A 19147-nucleotide genomic window follows, 5' to 3' on the forward strand; every position below is an offset into this window, starting at 1 on the left:
TGTTTCTCTTGAAGTACTCATTCAAAAAGATAAACTTGAAATTCACTTGAACACTGTGCCTACTCTTAATGATTGCTTTTATGGGAGACATTGCCTTCTTTGCTCTTTGGGGTGAGGATGCATGATATTGTTTCTAGAATAGAATATACCGACTATGATACACATTTAGGGATGTGTGCTCTACATAGCCTATCTTGATCTTTCTAGGTACAGTGGATCCCACAGTTCTGCAGAGCTATACTGAGTAGATTAAACACTTATCTCAACTTTATGTTAGATGTCTACTTTAGTTTTTTTGGCTATCCTATTATATTTTTTTAGAACTTTCTTTTTATCTTTTCCTTCTGTTTTTTTGTGGGTTCCTGATTGTTTTCCTTTTTTTTTAAATGACCAATTTCTAGTTTACAAAATTAATGTGAGAAATGGAAGTACACCGTGATATTTTATTTACTAGTAAAGCATGTCATGATTCAATAGGTTTATGTTTTAATTTATCTTTGGAAAGAACTGAGTTTATGGTCTTTCTTTCACATCCCAGCTGTTAGGGAATTACTAAACCCATAGGGAGTTGCATGAGTTATTTAATTGGCGTGAATTATTTGAGTTTAAAGAAGCACAATCATCCCACAATGTAGTGTTAGCCAGTATTGGATGAATCCACATTCTTCAAGGAATCAGGGTAGCAAAGTTCTGTGGAACTGTGATGTTTTCTTAGTTGAGTGCCGTTTTAAATTTATTTCTGCTTTTATAGCTGGTTAAGTGGAAACACATCATTCTTAAGCATCTTGCCTTATTACTACCTAAAAAAAGCCATGCTATGAAGAGAGACTACTTAAAAGATGAGATAAATAGGCTTAGGAAATGTTAAACTAATAATACTGAGTAGTTTATAGTATATTCAGACTGTCCCCATTTTCTCACCTCGTTTTCTTCCTTTATAAACACAGTACAAGGGAGTACACACACAGTACTCCTTGCCAAATAGTTTTGTTCTTTCACAGTGGGAGAATAGGAAAGAGCTTCATCCTACCTTGCTGCTCTGGGATTTCCTTTCCTCTTCCCTCAAAATGAGTCTTAAAATTTGGCTCCTCAGTCTTTGAAGTCTTAGATTCTAGAATGAAAATAAGTGTCCAAAGCATGGTGTGGTTTTGCTACTTCAACCTACGTGGTAAGACCACCTACAATGACTAGATACTTGGGCCATAGAATATTACGTGGCCTTCAAGGAATGCATTATGGGATGGATTCATTTTCATACATAATTCCCAGTGCTATCACTCTGAAGAATAAAGACTGTAGCAAGAATTAATGCTATAAATTTCTATTGGCCCTGTAATGTTAGGCGCCTATCCAAAGACTGTTTAATCCCTATAAGAGCTCACTTTCATCTGTAGTGGAAAAAATCGTGTATAGTAGAAGAGAAACTGTTTTCCAAAGAATAACTTAACAGCTATTTTTTTGAGACCTTACTATGTGCCAGGTGTAATGTTACTGTTCCAGGCACTTTTCCTATTTAATCCTATTTGCTTTTCACCACAGCTCTGAGAGTTAGTGTTTTTAACTCTATTTTATAGGTAAGATTACTTGAGACATAGAGAGGTTATGTGACCTGCCTGATGACACACAAATAACCATTAGCAGAGCCTGGTCTTGAATCAGTTTCCTTTGACTACTAGTTTTTTTGTTTTTCCTTCCTCTTCGTACTCTCTTTGTGTCTCAGTGAATATGTTATAGGCTTAGTTTATCTGGTTATAATAAAATCAGCTAAATTAATAATCTTGTTGTATTGTTTCTATATATGACTATTCCAGTCATGTCCAGTTAACAGTTACTCTTTCAGGGTCCCCTGGGTGGCTCAGTTGGTTAAGCGTCCACCTCTTGATCTCAGCTCAGGTTTTGATCTCAGGGTCATGAGTTCAAGCCCCACATTGGGCTCTGCACTGGGCATGGAGCCTACTTAAACAACAACAACAACAGCAAAACAATTACTCTTCTATAGAAATAGGGTGACAATATAAATTATTCTTTAAGGAAACACTGTTTGAGAGGGAAAGGGTGCTATTAGTTATTCTGAAAAAAATAGGCTTATACCAGAATTATCCCAGGCAAATTAGGACGCATACATGCCTTGATTATAAAACAAAAACAACAGAAACAAAACTTGAGGTAGTATAGCTTACTAGGAACAGCAGCTCTTGTGACATTGTGAAGTTCAAACTCTGATTCCAGTATTTAAGAGCCACGTGATTTTTGTCAGTGCCTCCCCACTGTTTTAGTTTCCTCATATGTAAAACAGGAGTATATTACTAGTACCTGTTTAATAAGGCCATGTGTTTTGAGTGAGGTAATAGATGTATAGCATTAAAACAGAATAAGTACTGATGTTATCTATTGTTATATGTAGAAACAAAATGACTTCTGGAAATATACCTTCTTTGAGTGCTATCCAAAGATTTGTCAAAGATAAACATAGCTTCATTGTTTCTTAGAATTAAACGTTAGTTTTCCAGAAGTACTACATAATAAGTTCTCAACAAGTTTTTATTTAAAAAAATGAATATGCGCTAGCATCCGTATGCGTTACAAAGATAATTTGTATTTCAAAGAGACCAAACAAATAGAGATGGGTTAGGACAGTTTGGATGATGGCAGTGCGAAGACAGGAGTTTGCGTAGGAGAAATATTGCATGGAATTCCTGGGAAAGCATCTCAGATGGGATGTGGGATAGATGTAGGATGTTCTAGACAGCTCTCAGCCGGTGAAACTTCTCTGGATACCAGGTGGAAGGAAGAGGTGGAAGTGGAAGAGGCCCTTCGGATACATGGTATTTGCACAAAGATTTTATTGCATTATGTGCCAGGAAAAGAGAAATAGGTTTGTCAGGGTGAGAGAATTTGGCCCTTGAAATTAGACTATGTTTATTAATCTTGTAGAAGTCCCTTGGGCAAATAGCCTCAGCTTCATATTGGAGAGCTAGGGATAATAATACTGACTTTATGGAGCTATTATAAGGATTAGAATGAAGCATGGGTGTGCATGTGTGCGTGCGTGTGTGTGTGTGTGTGTGTGCATGTATATAATGTTCTTGGTGAAAAGTCAGCAAATTGGGGCTTTTATAATTTTTTAGGATCATAATAATACTTGATTCGTAGCATTTTGAAGTAAGGTATTTGATGGCTCTTTGTGAACATGAAGTGCTTTGCAGAGATAGGGACTTGCTGTGAATGCTGACATTGCCCCAGTTACAAGCCCTGGCCCTTAGGTGTGCTGCTATCATGAAATCGTGGTGTTCCCTGTTCATGTGATCAGAGCAGCGAGAATTTAGTAAAGGCTGTGACTCCTGTGTATGCTAAGAGTGTATTGAGGTTAAACTTGAAAGCATGATTGCTCTTTTTATTCTCCTTCAACTCCCCTTTGAATCCTGAGGTCACAGGCTATGGGGTTTTAGTACTTTTGAGCTTAATAATAATTTCTGAAAAAAACAGTTTGACTCCACATACTTAATGCTGCCGTGACAGTGTCCTTTAAGGTGAGGACCTTAAGGTAAGATGAGGACCTTAAGGTACCTTTAAGGTAAATCTTCATGCATTTTCATATGCTTTTCAAGTATCTTACTCAAATATTTTTACAAGTCATTCACTAAAACAGATAACATGTCCCCCAGATTTTCATTTCAACTACACTTTGGTTAAATGTTTGAGTTTTCTTTAAATTTTTAATGTTTCCTTAATAGCTCATTCTGATTTTTCTAACTCAAATCTTGTGAGTATGCCCAGAAATGTGAACTTCAATTTTCTCAGGTATAAAATGAAAATAATACCACTTCACAAGGTTGTTGATAGGTTAATATGGTAATCTTTTAAGGTGCTTAGAAAAGTACATGATACCCACCAGTGTGAGATATCATTATTATGGTGAATATAAATAACAGTGCACTTTTAAGTCTTAATTTGCTATAAAGAACCTCAGGACATATTATCATAATAATTATCATTTGTCATTCTGTATTTTGCATCTATTATTCTCTATTCTATAATGGTCTTGCAGGGTTCTTCTCTTTTTAGAGATGGAGAAAATCTGCAGGGATATTGAATTATTTATTCAGCGTCACACAGCTAGGAAATGGCAAAATCAGGATGCAAACACAAGCCTGTCTGACCCCAAAGTTTGTGCAGTTTCTACTGTATCATAAGCGTATTCTTTTTCAACCTAATTATTTCATTTCTCAACGTTTTTTATTTATTTTTGGGACAGAGAGAGACAGAGCATGAACGGGGGAGGGGCAGAGAGAGAGGGAGACACAGAATCGGAAACAGGCTCCAGGCTCCGAGCCATCAGCCCAGAGCCTGACGCGGGGCTCGAACTCACGGACCGCGAGATCGTGACCTGGCTGAAGTCGGACGCTTAACCGACTGAGCCACCCAGGCGCCCCTCATTTCTAAGCACCTACTCTTTACCAGATAACTCATAGGCCCAGCAATATAGAAGTGAATACAAACAACACTGGTTCTATCTTTGAGAAATTCAGTCTAGTCGGGAAAGAGGACTCCATACATTTATATAGATAGAAGACACCTGCTAGTCTTTTCTTTTTAAGGAGATTGAAATTGTTGGCTAACATCAAATCTTTTTTGACTATTTTCTCTGAGTGTGCTATAGAATGTCCCATAATTGCCTAAGAGGTATAGAAAACAATGAAATACACAGACTCAGAGATCCATATCATTCTTTTCTTAAAATTTTTTTGATGCTTATTTATTTTTGAGAGACAGACAGACAGACTGGAATAGGGGAGGAGCAGAGAGAGAGGGAGACACAGAATCCGAAGCAGGTTCCAGGCTCTGAGCTGTCAGCACAGAGCCCCATGTGGGGCTCGAACACACGGACTGGGAGATTATGATCTGAGTCAAAGTCGGACGCTCAACCGACCAAGCCACCCAGGCGCCCCCTATCGTTCTTGACTGAAAGCATGATATTCTCTTGGATTAAGTCACTGCCCCAAGTTTTTCACCATCTTTTAGCTATTCCAGCATGACTTCACAGGAATGAAAACAAGAGGGAAGTTTGTTATACTCATGTTTTAGTGATGGTTTCTCTGAGTCATATCAGTGAAACAGGCTTTAGAACAGCAGAACTCATAGATATGATAAGGTTGCATGATCTGAATGACAGGTTTGGTGTGTAATATTTCTTTCTTTCCTTGATCTTTATGAATAGCAGGTGATAAAATTTCAAGTAACTCACTAAATGCCTGGCAGGGTTAATGAACAAATTTTACCACTTGGTGACATCAGGATGCTGATGCATTAGATACATTCGTTGCAATAGTTTTATAAGGCCACTCCCAAAGGAGACGCTCAGAAGCAAAGCATCAGTGTGCTGGTAAATGACCTAATGGTAATTTAGTTATCCTGAATGCTATTAAACATATTTTTCTAATGGAAATTTTTATTGTGATAAGCACTGAGTCACTTAGTATCATTGCTATCAAATTTCATGTATCTGGGTAAAAATACAGATGGTACTAAAAACAGCACATTAGCCTAATGCCACAGTGGATGACATCAGTATTGGGGAGACATCAATACACTGATCATAAAGGCTTTGAATCTTCTCTTTCACACATGTGAGTAGGCAAGCCTGTTTTCAAATGAAAAGAAAAAATCATTCAAAGAAGAATTTGCAAAAGGAATTTTTACTTTTTTCATTTATTAATGAAGACTGGGATCCTTTCTCCACCAATTTTATGGTGAAGAGTATCATTGGTTTCTCTCCAGAGTGGCAGAAAGTTGTCATTGTCTCTTCTTTGGGAAATTAAATAGATTTTTAGGACGCTGCACTGAGGTCACAGCTTTACTATGGGCTTGCAGAATGCTGGCACGTAGGTGTTTTCTAAACAAGTGATACAATCATCGTAAGAACCCAAAGGAACACTTTTAATTCATAAGCAGCTACATTACATAGTTCAGTTACTTCGAAATTCTACCCATGACCCCCAGGATGTGTTCTCACACTAGAGAGTAATGCAGCTCCTATGTTTAAAAAAATGCCAACAACAACAGCAACAACAAACCAGGAAAGACATCAAGTCAAGGCTATTTTCCTAAGTATTTATGAATTCCAAAGTCAAAACATGAACAAAAGCAACTTAAAAATAGTTTTCTTGGCTGGCAGTAATTTCAGAAACCAGCTAGAAAACTGTTCAACTCTGGGAGTAAGTGGCAAAGTGAAAGCATTCAAACCGTGTGTTTCAATGTTGGCACATTGTGGCCTGTGCATTGCCCCTAATTGGGCTGGGTCTGTGAGCCCGACTCTCATTTTGTCTGGACAGCTACACAATGGAAGCATTTGTTCTCATTCTCTTGTCGCCCTACTGCTTCAGCTCCAGGCCACTGTGCCCAGACTCCAACAGAGCACAAGGATCTCACGTTAGAATGCTTTGAAGGGTCAGCAGGACTGCTGGACTTGGAGTAAAGCTCTGACTTATGTCCATTGGCTATTTAGAGAGTTCAGCTGTTTGCAAACTGCTTTCCAGCTACAAGGGGAAGGAGCTGAAATGCACTTTCAAAAGCTTTTTTGTTTTTTTTTTTGCCATGTGTGTGATATAGACTATGGTCTGAAAAAGTTGGTTGGAGCCCAAGTTGTTTATTCACCGGGGACGTATTCTCAAGTGCAAACATGAATTTCTCCTGCATGCAATCTGTTGCCAAGCCCTTTGGTGTGTCTAAGCAAGTAACAATTCTGAGAGGTAATATGTGTGCCTTGGAAAGAAAGTACAAATCACTTCACCAGAAGAAAATAGAGAGGAGGGGGGGAAAAAGAAGATTGAGGAACACAGCACAAAACTCAGCTTACTGAGATCTCTCTTCCTTTGCAGGAAGGAAAAAATCAATGTGTGGGTGCTGGTAAGCCTTTTTCCCAGGTAGAGAAAGACAGCCTTTGAGTTCTCATTTAGTTCACCTCAGTTGCTACGGCGGGGGTTAAAGACATTTTGGCCAAGTTTGTTACTGCTGCTAGGGGGCTGGTTGGGATAAATGCTGTAAATGCGGAGCTCACACATCTTGCTTGTTCATTTCTGCTGTCACCAAGCCGAGACCTTATAAATTAGGGTTTTCTTTCTGTCTTCAACCTTGGAAACATGACCATGGCCACTTACCTAAGAACAGCTCCTTTCACTGAGTCATCATTGACTTCATAGTAAAACTGTTCTTTAGAGGAAAACAGACCACTTACCTCCAAGTGTAAGGAAGCTCTCAGCTTATTAACTATTTGCAGACATGCTAATTAAAATGCAGCTTCATGGATTTTAGGGGAAGATTCTTCGTCAGTCATGAACTCGTTGTTTCAGTTCCCCTTCCCTAATCCACTAGCTCTCTTCCAGCTGATCTGACAAGTCTTGTTTGTCTACTAGCCAGGCCCTCTCCCTGAGCTTCTCTGATAACTGGTCATGAGGAACTGGCCAGTTTTTAGAGATCCAGTTATTCAGGTTTTCACTCAGGCAAAATGAACACCATATCTGCTTCAAAAAACCTTGTATGATTATAGCTTTTGGTCCTCCATGACAGATGTTTCTTCCCTCTCGTGGGTTTCCCATGAGCCTTGTGTTTATTGACCTAGTCTACCAGTCTTCTTTCTTTGCTCAGTGCTTCTTATTTGTGCCTTTGTCCTTGCTATTTTTTCAATGCCCCCTTCTCCGTAAGAGGAGTTCAAATGGAAAATATCACTTGTGTCAAGCAAAAATTATCTGCGTACGTGATTATAGAGAAATAAGCTGACGTTCTTTCTTTCTTTCTTTTTTTGAAAGTAATCTCGGGGCGCCTGGGTGGCTCTGTCAGTTGAGTGTCCGACTTCAGCTCAGGTCATGATCTCACAGTCTGTGAGTTCGAGCCCCACATCAGTCTCTGTGCTGACAGCTCAGAGCCTGGAGCCTGCTTCGGATTCTGTGTCTCCCTCTCTCTCTGCCCCTCCCCTGCTCGTGCTCTGTCTCTTTCAAAAATAAAAATAAAGATTTAAAAAAATTTAAAAAAAAAAGAAAAAAAAGAAAGTAATATCTACACTCAACATGGGGCTCAAACTCACAACCCGAGATGGAGAGTCTCATACTCCATTGACTGAGCCAGCCAGGTGCCCCTAAGCTGATCTTCTCTAACTCTTAGAATCAGCTTCTTTATTTTTCACATTTCAAAAAAGTACTAAAAGGATTGCTTATCAGAAATTAGTTGGCTGTTGAAATTTCCTCCTCAGTGCAAATGAAGGGATTAGAGCAGATGATCTCTTAAGGGTCTCTCTAGCCCTAAAAATTTTCATGCACTGATGATCTGTCTTCTTGTGGAAGAGGACAGATGGATGCTCAGCTCTCCATACTGCACATCTTTTTGATCAATGAGTTGAACATCTGTTTGGGACCTCTTACACCAACACACTGCAATTCCCATTGCTCAGTGTTTCAGCTAGCAGCAGCAGAATGCCTCTCCAGAAGGTGTCAGGCCTCCTGTCTCTGGAAGACCTTTTTCTTCTCACTATTTCCAAGAATAATAAAAGAGCTAGCTCCTTCTATATCCACTCTTTGAGACTGGTTAATCTATTTTGGAGTAATGCAGAAAATATGTGTATTCCTCTCAAGAATCTCAAAAGAACAGAGATTCAATATTAATTTATAATTATAAATAATTAATTTATACCTTAACATATAAGTCAAAAAGGTAAGAATATATTTTGACTTATTTCATCAAGGGAGAAGCCAATCTTTTAAAAAAATCATAGACTTTATATTTAGAACAATTTTATATCTATAGAAAAGTTGAGAGGGGTGCCTGGCTGGCTTAGTTGGTAGGGCATGTGACTCTTGATCTCTGGGTCATGCGTTCGAGCCCCATGTTGCACATAGAGATTACTTTAAAAAAAAGTTGAGCAGATAGTAGAAAATTCCCATATCTCCCCCTCAATCCCCCATTTTACCTATTATTAACATCTTACAAAAGTATGATGCATTTTTTTTATTAAAAATTTTTTTTTAATGTTTATTTTTGAAGAAGAGATAGAGCGTGAGCAGGGGAGGAGCAGAGTGAGAGAGAGGGAGACACAGAATCCAAAGCAGGCTTCAGGCTCTGAGTTGTCAGCACAGAGCCCTATGTGGGGCTTGAACTCATGAGCCGTGAGATCATGACCTGAGCCGAAGTCAAATGCCCAACTGACTGTGCCACCCAGAAGCCTCAAGTACGGTACATTTCTTAAAAGTTAATAAATTTTTATTAATTATAGTTATTGGTTATAGTATGCACCTTCGTTTTTAACCTAATGCTCCTTTTCTGTTCCGAGATCCCATCCAGGACACCACATCACATATACTCATGTCTTCTTAGTCTCCTCTTAGCTATGGCAGCTTCTTCAGGCTTTCTTGTTTTTGATGACCTTGAGAGTTTTGGGACTACTGATGAGTCAACTGATAAGTCAACATAACTTATTACTGTTGACGTGGACCTTAGTCATCTGCCGGAAATAGTGTTTCTCTACTGAAACCAACTATTTTTAAACTAGTGTTGACTAGTTTTTCAAATAAAAGTTCTAGATTCTGGATTTGGAAGATTATTTGGAAATTATCATGAGGAAATGGCCTTTAGTGTAATGAAAACATCGGATATAATACATTTGTTTTTCTTCTCCTGTCTAAAGAACACAGAGCTAGTTATCTGTGACTTAGACCATTATCCTAGGGAGATAAATTGTGTGTGTGTGTGGTTGACACATCAAGAGATAAAAAGTGAAGAAAGAGAAGATGATTCCCACCCCCCACCCCCCCGCCCCCCGGGATGTGTCAGCTCCATGAAAGAATTTCTGCCCTGTTGATCATGACTGTTGGCTCATATATTTCTCATCTGAGAGACTTTTAAGGAAGTGACCATCCAGGGGTACTTTTAGTATTTTAGAACACCTTGCTCAGGAAGCATTTCCTAACACTTGTCTGAATCTTTCTAGTCTTACTCTACTCAGGCTGATGGAATTGTGAAGCCTTTCCTGTAGGCTCAGGCTCATTATTTTTATTTAAAATTGAAAGAAATGTAGGGTGCCTGGGTGGCTCAGTCGGTTGAGCATCCCAACTTCGGCTCAGGTCATGATCTCATGTTTTGTGGGTTCAAGCCCAACATTGGGCTCTCTGCTGACAGCCTCAGAGCCTGGAGCCTGCTGCAGATTCTGTGTTTCCCTCTCTCTCTGCCCCTCCCCTGCTTGTGTTCTCTCTCTCTCTCTCTCTCTCTCTCTCAAAAATAAATAAATAAATAAATAAATAAATAAATAAATAAATGAAAGAAATATTACAAAGAATAACTCAGGTATGTTGTTACTTGACTATCCTGTCACCAATTTTAATATTAGTGAAAGTTAGCAACGTCCTTAACAAAATACAGATGTGACCTTAGTTAGATATCCTCTAATTTGTATTCTTCCAGAGTTTAGATTCTAAATACACATATTTGAGTTCAACAAAGGGAGTCATCTTTAAAAAAAAAACCATTGCGTAATGTGTATTATTAATGTGTATTTTCATATTTTCTTAGTGAGGTCCACAATGATTTTTATACTACTTATTTATATATTTCTCCATATTTTTTCTCATTTTAGTAATTAGTATTTTTTATTTTATTTTATTTTTTTTTTGAGAGAGAGAAAGAGAGCATGAGCAGCGGAAGGGCTGAGGGAGAGAATCCCAACCAGGCCCCATGCCCAGTGCAGAGCCTGATGTGGGGCTTGATCTCATAACCATGAGATCATGACCTGAGCCAAAATCAAGAGTCTGGGACACTAAACTAACGGAGCCATCCAGACACCCCTCATTGTATTAATTATTGCTATAGGATGCATGCATATACAACTTCCTCTATTTTATCCTTTGGCTCACATATAAAAACACAATTTTCTTAGCCATTTAGTGTAGATGACAGGATCAAAAATATGATTTTCTTTTAGTTATTTTATTATTAAAGGTAGTTATATTATTAAAAGTAAATTATAAGTGGTAGGAGAATCATACTGTTTCCTTAAAGTTTCTTATATTTATCCCCTTTTCTTTAGTTTCAGTGCTACTAGTTCAGTTCCCATCCTCTGCTTTTCTCATCCATTAGCCACTCTACTACCAGGCTGAGTTTTCTAAATACTAAATTGAATTATGTCTCTTGTGTCTCCACTGTAACTTGTCCTTATCTGTACATCATGTGTGATGACTCTGGATTGCTGTCACTAATTCGCTGTCCTGCCTCCCCTACATGATTATGAGATCTCTGAGGGTAGGGACAGTGTCCCATTCACCTATGAATAACTGGCAGCACACTGTAGGCTCAGTAACCATGGGCTGGATAAATGAATGAGTATAACCACATTTGGAGGTTATCTGGTGGACATCTCCATGACTAAAATGTTGATGTTTGTTTTCGTTTCACAGCCCACATTTTAGAAGACTCTTAAAAATCTTTTGTGGACATTTTCAAACACAGGCCAAAGTAAGGAGAACAGTATAATGAATTCCCATGTAACCAGTCAGCTTCAAAAATCGACATCAGCTTGCAATTTTGTTTCATCTGCCTCCCACCCCACATTTTTTTGGTTTGAATTTGGTGGAGTATTTGAAAGCAAACACCAGACATCATACCATTTACTTGTAAACATTTCATTAAGTATTTAACTAGTAAAGTTTTTTTTTTCATCATCATTATCACACTCCTTTAACATAATTTAATACCAAATATCTAATGTCCATATTTCCTCAAAACTGCCTTTCTACAGTTGATTTGTTAAAATCATGACCTGAACAAAGCCTGTACATTGCATTTGATTATGTTGAGGCATTGTTTAGTCTTCACATATAGGGGAGTGTCATTTATGTGAAAGATAAATAAGTGATGGCCTGCATAAAAAATGTATTTCTGCTTTGTTTTCTCTCTATTCTATGTATGTAAACATTTAATAACATTAGGCCTAGAGTTAAACATTTGCATGATTGAGCATTTTGGCTCATTCACACCGTTATTCATTCAGTAAATATTTATTGAGTGCCTACTCAATGTTAGGCACTGTTCTAGGCACAGAGAGTCAACAGTTAACAACATGGAGCTTATGTTCCAGTGGTTGGAGCCTCTGCACGTGTTCGCTTTAGACTTGAGCTGGGGTAAGGATGGGTAGTTCCCGAATAAATCCAGAAGGTTTAATTGAGGCAGACTTGACATGTAGGAGCTAGGATCTAGTTCTTAATGCTTGAGATGTTTCGCAATTGTCAGGTCCTTGTTAGAACATTATTGCCATTATAGTTATCTCTTTCTAACCTCTATACCAACCAGGCTGCCCCCTTGCTGGATGAATCTCTGTAAAACTCCATTTTGATCTTGTCATTGCCTTCCTAAAACAGCTGAAGCATGACTTGTCATTCCTATCAATAAAGGTCAAACTGCAATACCTATAAAAGTAACCCTAACTTACACTTTCAATTTTATCTTTTTGCTATATCAACTTTACTGTAACCAGGCTGGTCTCTTGAACTTGCCTTGAGTTAATTCTGCTCTGTAACTTTCTTAGGCCGGAATTAACTCATTACCTTCTCCTCTTTCTCTCCCCTTCCTTCTTTCCTCCAATTTTCTTTTCTATTCTCTCCTCTTAATTTCCTTAAAGCTCAGCTTAATTTTCATCACCTCTGTAAAGATTACACATCACCAAGCCATTTAATGCCTAATCCACCAATATGACACTTAATTTACATTGCCTTGATATATAAAACCACCTGTGGTTGGGGTGCCTGGGTGGCTTAGTCAGTTAAGCAGCTGGCTTCGGCTCAGGTCATGATCTTGCGGTTTGTGAGTTTCAGCCCCTCATCAGGCTCTGTGCTGACAGCTCAGCGCCTGGAGCCTGCTTCAGATTCTGTGTCTCCCTCTTTCTCTGCCCCTCCCCTGGTCACGCTGTCTCTCTCTGTCTCCCAAAAATACATAAACGTTAAAAAAATTTTTTAAAACCACCTGTGGGTGAGACCTAGGCTTTATAAATCAGAAAGCCCTGGATTTGATTTTCAGTCCAGCCACTTATTAGCAATATGGTCTTGGGCAAGTCTGTTTACTTCTTAGAGTCTCACTTTTTTTTGGTCTATAGAATGTAAATATAGGTTGATTTTCATGGGGTTTCCTTGAATAATAATTAAGATAATATATGTAGTCAATATAATTTTTGATACTTGGAAACACTCTATAACTGGTAGGTTATTATTATTATTAATTATATTTTTGTCTAATTATGTCATCTCCAACTAGATGGGTAGGCACTTAAATAATGCTTTGTACACTGTTGATATTGCACATTGTTTTGTGAAGAGTCATTTTTAAGATCTTCTGCTTTTGGCTCCAGGGGTTCCCACACAGTCATTTAAATGTTCATCCAGTTGTTCAGATGTGGTTTTTAGTAGTCATTTGAGAGTGGACAACACTAAGGCAGGAATGGAAACATACATCCCAGAAAATGGTCTAGAACATGTGGGAAAGAAACTGTACCTATTATACTATTTAAGTAGTTGCTAAAATTAGGCCAAAAAAGTGATTGAAATTAGTGAGTCTTTATTTTCGTATGAGTTCCTTTATTAAGTTTAGGGAAAAAAAGGGATGTTGTGAATCAGATGCTGAGAGCATCTGTCTAGTTAATATTTTATTTGTTGCAAATGGTTCTCAGTGTTGTTTCTTTGCCAACCTCAAAGCAAAATACTCTGCCTTGAAAGAAGGAAATTAAGAGGCATGATATATTTCACTACGGAAAGCTAGTGAGAGTCCGGGAGAATCAAATTGAATTGTGGGTCTGAAGGAGGCCAAGAAAGAGCATTTTAAACCTAGCTAAGCATAAGACATTGCATCATTAAGCGGGGAGAGTTACAGGCTCATAGTGAAGAAGAAAGCACTTAAATTGCTCTCGATTCTCTTGGAGAAGAATAAACACGTATGCAAAGGCCCAAGATCTGATTTTCAGTGTCAAAAGGAAAAACAATGCGTATTCTGTCAATGGAGCTCCAATTATTCGAGGACTCAACCGAACAGCCCAATGGGAGCTGGAAGCAAGGACTTCATGCAGTAGCTCTGTGTCTTTGGCAGTCTCTTGAATTTGGGACTAAAATTAAAAGTAGTTGAGTGCAACCAGTTCTAAATGTCAGATGGAACACTTTGCTCAGCAGGCAGTGCACAATGCTGATTTTCCTGTTATGTTCTGCATTGTTATGTGAGATGTTGAATCAGGTCCTTGTTAGTGCCTTCACTAATACAAGAGCTGGAAAGCAACTCCACAATTAGTATTCTGTGATGTTATTGCCTATTTGCCTTGAACTTTAATTGGGCAAGGTTTTCGTGAACTTGTTTTTTTTCTTTAAAAATTTTTTTCTTAATGTTTATTTTTGGGGGGGAGAGAGAGAGAGAGAGAGAGAGAGACAGACAGACAGACAGAGTGCAGGTAGGGGGTGACAGAGAGAATCCGAAGCAGGCTCTAGGCTCTGAGCTGTCAGCACAGACCCCGATGCGGGGATCAAACTCATAGACCGTGAGATCATGACATGAGCCTAAGTCGGACGCTTAACTGACTGAGCCACTCAGGAGCCCCATGAACTTTTTTTTCTCTTTTGACAGCTGGAGGCAATATTTGTCTTTCAATTTGATTGGTCTTTTCTATGAACACTTCTTATGAATGCTTAAAAGTTGTACTTTCTAAATTGCTACTAAGGCATAGGGAAGGTTGTTTACTACATAGAAAGCATAGAAAGTGAAATATGGGAAGACTTTTTTCAAAAGACTACTATGCTAACCATCTGATCTCTATGGTTACATATACTATTCTAAGGGAGTTTTAAACGATGGGTCTGTTTTAAGCTTCTGAATACCTGTTTATGATTTTGGTAGCTCCTAGTAAGGCTACGTGAAGGTGGACACTGCATCCAATCTAGACATAGGGTAGATCAAATAAGATGAAGGCAGAAATGGAGAAAAGGTGGTCTTTGAACACTGTATGTGCCAGAGGCCTGTTATTGGCAGTTCATAGAGCCTCCTGGGAGACTGAAGAGCCACAACCTGTGGCTCTATATCGGCTCTAGAACATTCATCCATGAGAGCATGCAAGTAGTACAAAAGATCCAGAAAATTGCTCCACATAGGGCAGTACTCCTCAAATTTTCACTTACATCAGAATTCCCTGGAAGTCTTCCTAAAACACAAATTATTGGACCTCATTCTTGGAATTTCTAAATCAGAAGGTCTGGCGTGGGGCTTAAAATTTACATCTTTAGGGTGCTTGTGTGGCTGTCATTTGAGCCTCGGACTTCGGCTCAGGTCACGATCTCACGGTTCCTGAGTTCAAGGCCCGGGTGGGTTGGGCTCTGTGCTGACAACTCAGAGCCTGGCGCCTGCTTCAGATTCTGTGTCTTCCTCTCTCTCTGCCCCTCCTCTGTTTGCACTCTCTCTTTCTCTCAAAAATAAATAAACTTTTTTTTAAAAAAAGAATTTACATCTCTGACGAGTTCTTAAGTGATGCTGATATACTGCTGGTCTGATATCCACTGAAATAAGGCGATGATTCTTGCCGTATTTCTCAAACTTTAATATGCAGAAGAATCATCTTGGAGAAGTTGTAAAATGTGTAGTCTTCAAAAATCAGGGGCGCCTGGGTGGCTTGGTCGGTTAAGCGTCCGACTTCGGCTCAGGTCATGATCTCACAGTCCGTGAGTTCGAGCCCCGCGTCGGGCTCTGTGCTGACGGCTCAGAGCCTGGAGCCTGCTTCCGATTCTGTGTCTCCCTCTCTCTCTGACCCTCCCCCGCTCATGCTCTGTCTCTCTCTGTCTCAAAAATAAATAAACGTTAAAAAAAAAAATTAAAAAAAAATTATACTGGTGAGGCTCAGGTCTCTGGTTTTATTTAAAACACCATTAGTGATTCTGCTGTAATTGGTCCAGGGACACTGGCTTAGGGACTCTAAGCCATTGGAACATCTCTAACCCTTTAGTATTTGAGTTTTTCATGTTGTCATAACCATTCATGGCTTGAATGTCAGTTAATGACTGTGAAGTTCTAAATCTCCTTGAAGAGCAAAAGAAAATGAAATGGAAACAGAGTATTTTAATGGCTTACTGATAACATAGGCCAAGCCACATCTCATGAAAATATGATACTGTGATATAATATGATAAGCATGTAGCCAAACTTAATATAACATGACTTTGGCATTAAAAAATTGTCTAATCTCCTGTTATTAAGTAAAATGTAAGTAAATCCAATCTTTTGAAGGAGGTAGCAGGATATAATGAAAAAGAAGACTTTGGAGATAGATAGATTCTAGTTCTAACACTTACAAAGCCTGGGCAAGTTACTTAACCTTTATGATGATTAGTTATCTCTTCTGTAAAAGGGATTTAGTAATTTATGTCTTCTTTTTAAACTTTTTTTTTTTCCTTAGTAGGATCCATGCCCAATGTGGAGCCCAATGTGGGGCTTGAATTCACAGCCCTGAGATCAAGATCTGAGTTCAAGGGTCACTCAATCAACTGAGCCACCCAGGCTCCCGAGTAATTTTTGTCTTACATGTCATGGAGAATAAATAGATAATATATAGAGCTTTTAATATATTGCAGATGTTTACTAAATGATAGTTAAAGAAGAAATGATAGACCACAGGCATCTCTCATTTCATAAATTTTTTTTCATTTTGGTTTAACTATGATATGGAAGATGCTTATTCAACTTAACATTCCTTGGTCAGCCATTTCGGCCAATGCTTTTGTACAGATTTTAGACTGACTCTGAAGTAAATTTCATCCCTCAGGTTTCTTTCGTATAAGAATTATTGAGACATCTGGCTGGCTCAGTCAGTAGAGCATGTATGTGACTCTTAATCTCAGGGTTGTGAGTTCAAGCCCTACATTGGGTGTGGAGCCTACTTAAAAATTTAAAAATAATCAATTTGACAATAAATTTTGTATTAAAAAATAAAAATAAAAATAAATAAAAAACTAAAAATAATTATTAATGTAGTCTTTGCAGATATAAATTAAAACTAGGAAATTTTAAAACTAATTGTGGATGTTATATGATGAAAAGAATGCCTTTTCTTTGATTAAATAGGTATATGGTGCATGCATATTTTCTGTCAGGCTAAGGAAATATTTTTTTAAAAAGAACAGATGAATTTGTATATACTGGCATGACCAATATCCACAAGGACAAAAAAAAGCAAGTTCCAAAGCAGTATTATATAATTTTTTTAATGTTTACTTATTTTTGGGAGAGAGAGAGAGAGAGAGAGAGAGCGAGCATGAGCAGGGGAGGGGCAGAGAGAGAGGGAGACACAGAATGTGAAGCAGGCTCCAGGCTCTGAGCTGTCAGCACAGAGCCCAACACAGGACTTGAGCTCATGAACTACAAGATTATGACCTGAGCTAAAGTTGGATGCCTGACCGACTGAACCACCCAGATGGCCTAATTCACTGAATTTTTAATGTAAATTTGAAAGCATTCTTTTCCAATTATTACAAATTAAAAGGAGACCTTTAGAATATTATGAAAAACTGGATCTTAGTAGAAAAAAGGAATGAAAACAGAAGATAGGATGTTACAATAGAGACCTAGCATCAGAGAGACAATGGCTAGAATCCTGGATCAGCACTGATCATTTGTGAACTTGTTCAATATAGACTCTGAACCCATTCCTCATGGGCTTAGAGTGCGTAATATTTCACATGGCTATTGTGAGACTAAATGAATAAATGTATGTAAAACGTTTAAAGTCAAGACATGGCCTTCTTTCAACAAAGTATAAAACCTACCACCTTTTGAGTGCCAGCCTTATGCCAGGAGCATCTCTAATCTTCCAAGTAAGCTCATTTCATGAGAAGAACTAAGGCTCAGAGTTTAAGCAATTTTTGCAGGGCCTATAGTTAGCAAGTGGCAGAGTTAGGCCTTGAAGCCTGGCCAATAAGATTCCAAAGCCAGGCTCTGTCTGTTAAACTGCAGTTCACATCCTTTGACCTTTTCTCCCATAAGGCACAAATACACTTAAAATAGCTTTCTGAGAAAAGCCAAAGGGTATGATTGTGTAGTAAGTTCTCTCTGCAAATCTGTATAAGAAAACTATTTAGGTTGATTCATACAGGCTCGTAAGGCAAAGGTATAAAATACTTGAATATTCTGTGTGATCGAAGCCTGCTTTTGAAATGTGGCTCAGGAAGTCATCTTAATCGTCCTCACTGCCATCAACTCCAGATTATTCTGCGTATTATAGTCTGTCTGCCTAATTTTATTAACTTCTATAGTGGGGATACTCAGGAAAAATTGGTGCATTTTCCTTATAGTTTTAAAAATTGTTATGTAATCAGAGAAATGTCGGAAACTTTAAAGAGCCTATAAACCCTAAAGAGAATAAACACAAAATAAAAGAGGAGGGATTAATAAGATTAATATGTATCAGAGAGAAAATGCAAGAAGAAGATCCTGTTGACAATTGAAGAAGAAAACGTATTAAATATTTAGAAATGAGCTTAGGAAAGGGTGTGCATGGACCATACAAAGAAAACTGAAATGCTTTTTTTGGGAGATGAAAGGAAAGATCGAATAAGGGATGGATGAGATGGCAAACAATTGTTGTGGTTGTCAATTCATGTAATCTATTTATAGACTGAATGCCCTCCTCTTAGGCCTTATTGGACCTTAAGGAATTAAACTCAAGAAATTGATACTAAGCTTTATTTGGAAAACACATAGGCATGAATCTAAAAGTTATATCCTGGAAGAAAAAGAAAAAAGAGCAACAAAGAAGGATATATCCTACCAGATATAGCCAAACACATAAATCAGCAAAAATTAGGACTGAAGATGAGTGGAGCTGAACAGATAAAAAGAATACACACACACACACACACACACACACACACACAAAATACACACTCATACTTAAATTATTTTTATAGAAATTTGGCAGTATTTAAAGTCATTAAAAAGATAATGGCTAACTAAATTTGCAGACCTTGAAATGACATGCATGAACTCTAGGCAGTGACATGGAAAATAATTATAAATAATAATAATTAAGAAGAAGAATACAATAGTTTATATTTACAGTGTGTTAGATATGCTAGGTTTAAAGAAGTACATACTTAAC

The 19147-nt window shown here is 38.1% G+C and overlaps 1 long non-coding RNA gene across 1 annotated transcript in view; it reads left to right on the top strand.

Moving 5' to 3' along the window:
- LOC125923039 (uncharacterized) overlaps nt 1–19147 on the top strand; it is a 183021-nt gene that overhangs the window by 159870 nt on the left and 4004 nt on the right. The gene's annotated exons all lie outside the window — the stretch shown is intronic.

The sequence above is a fragment of the Panthera uncia genome, chromosome B1 (genome assembly GCF_023721935.1).
Source record: "Panthera uncia isolate 11264 chromosome B1, Puncia_PCG_1.0, whole genome shotgun sequence".
NCBI lineage: Eukaryota > Metazoa > Chordata > Mammalia > Carnivora > Felidae > Panthera > Panthera uncia.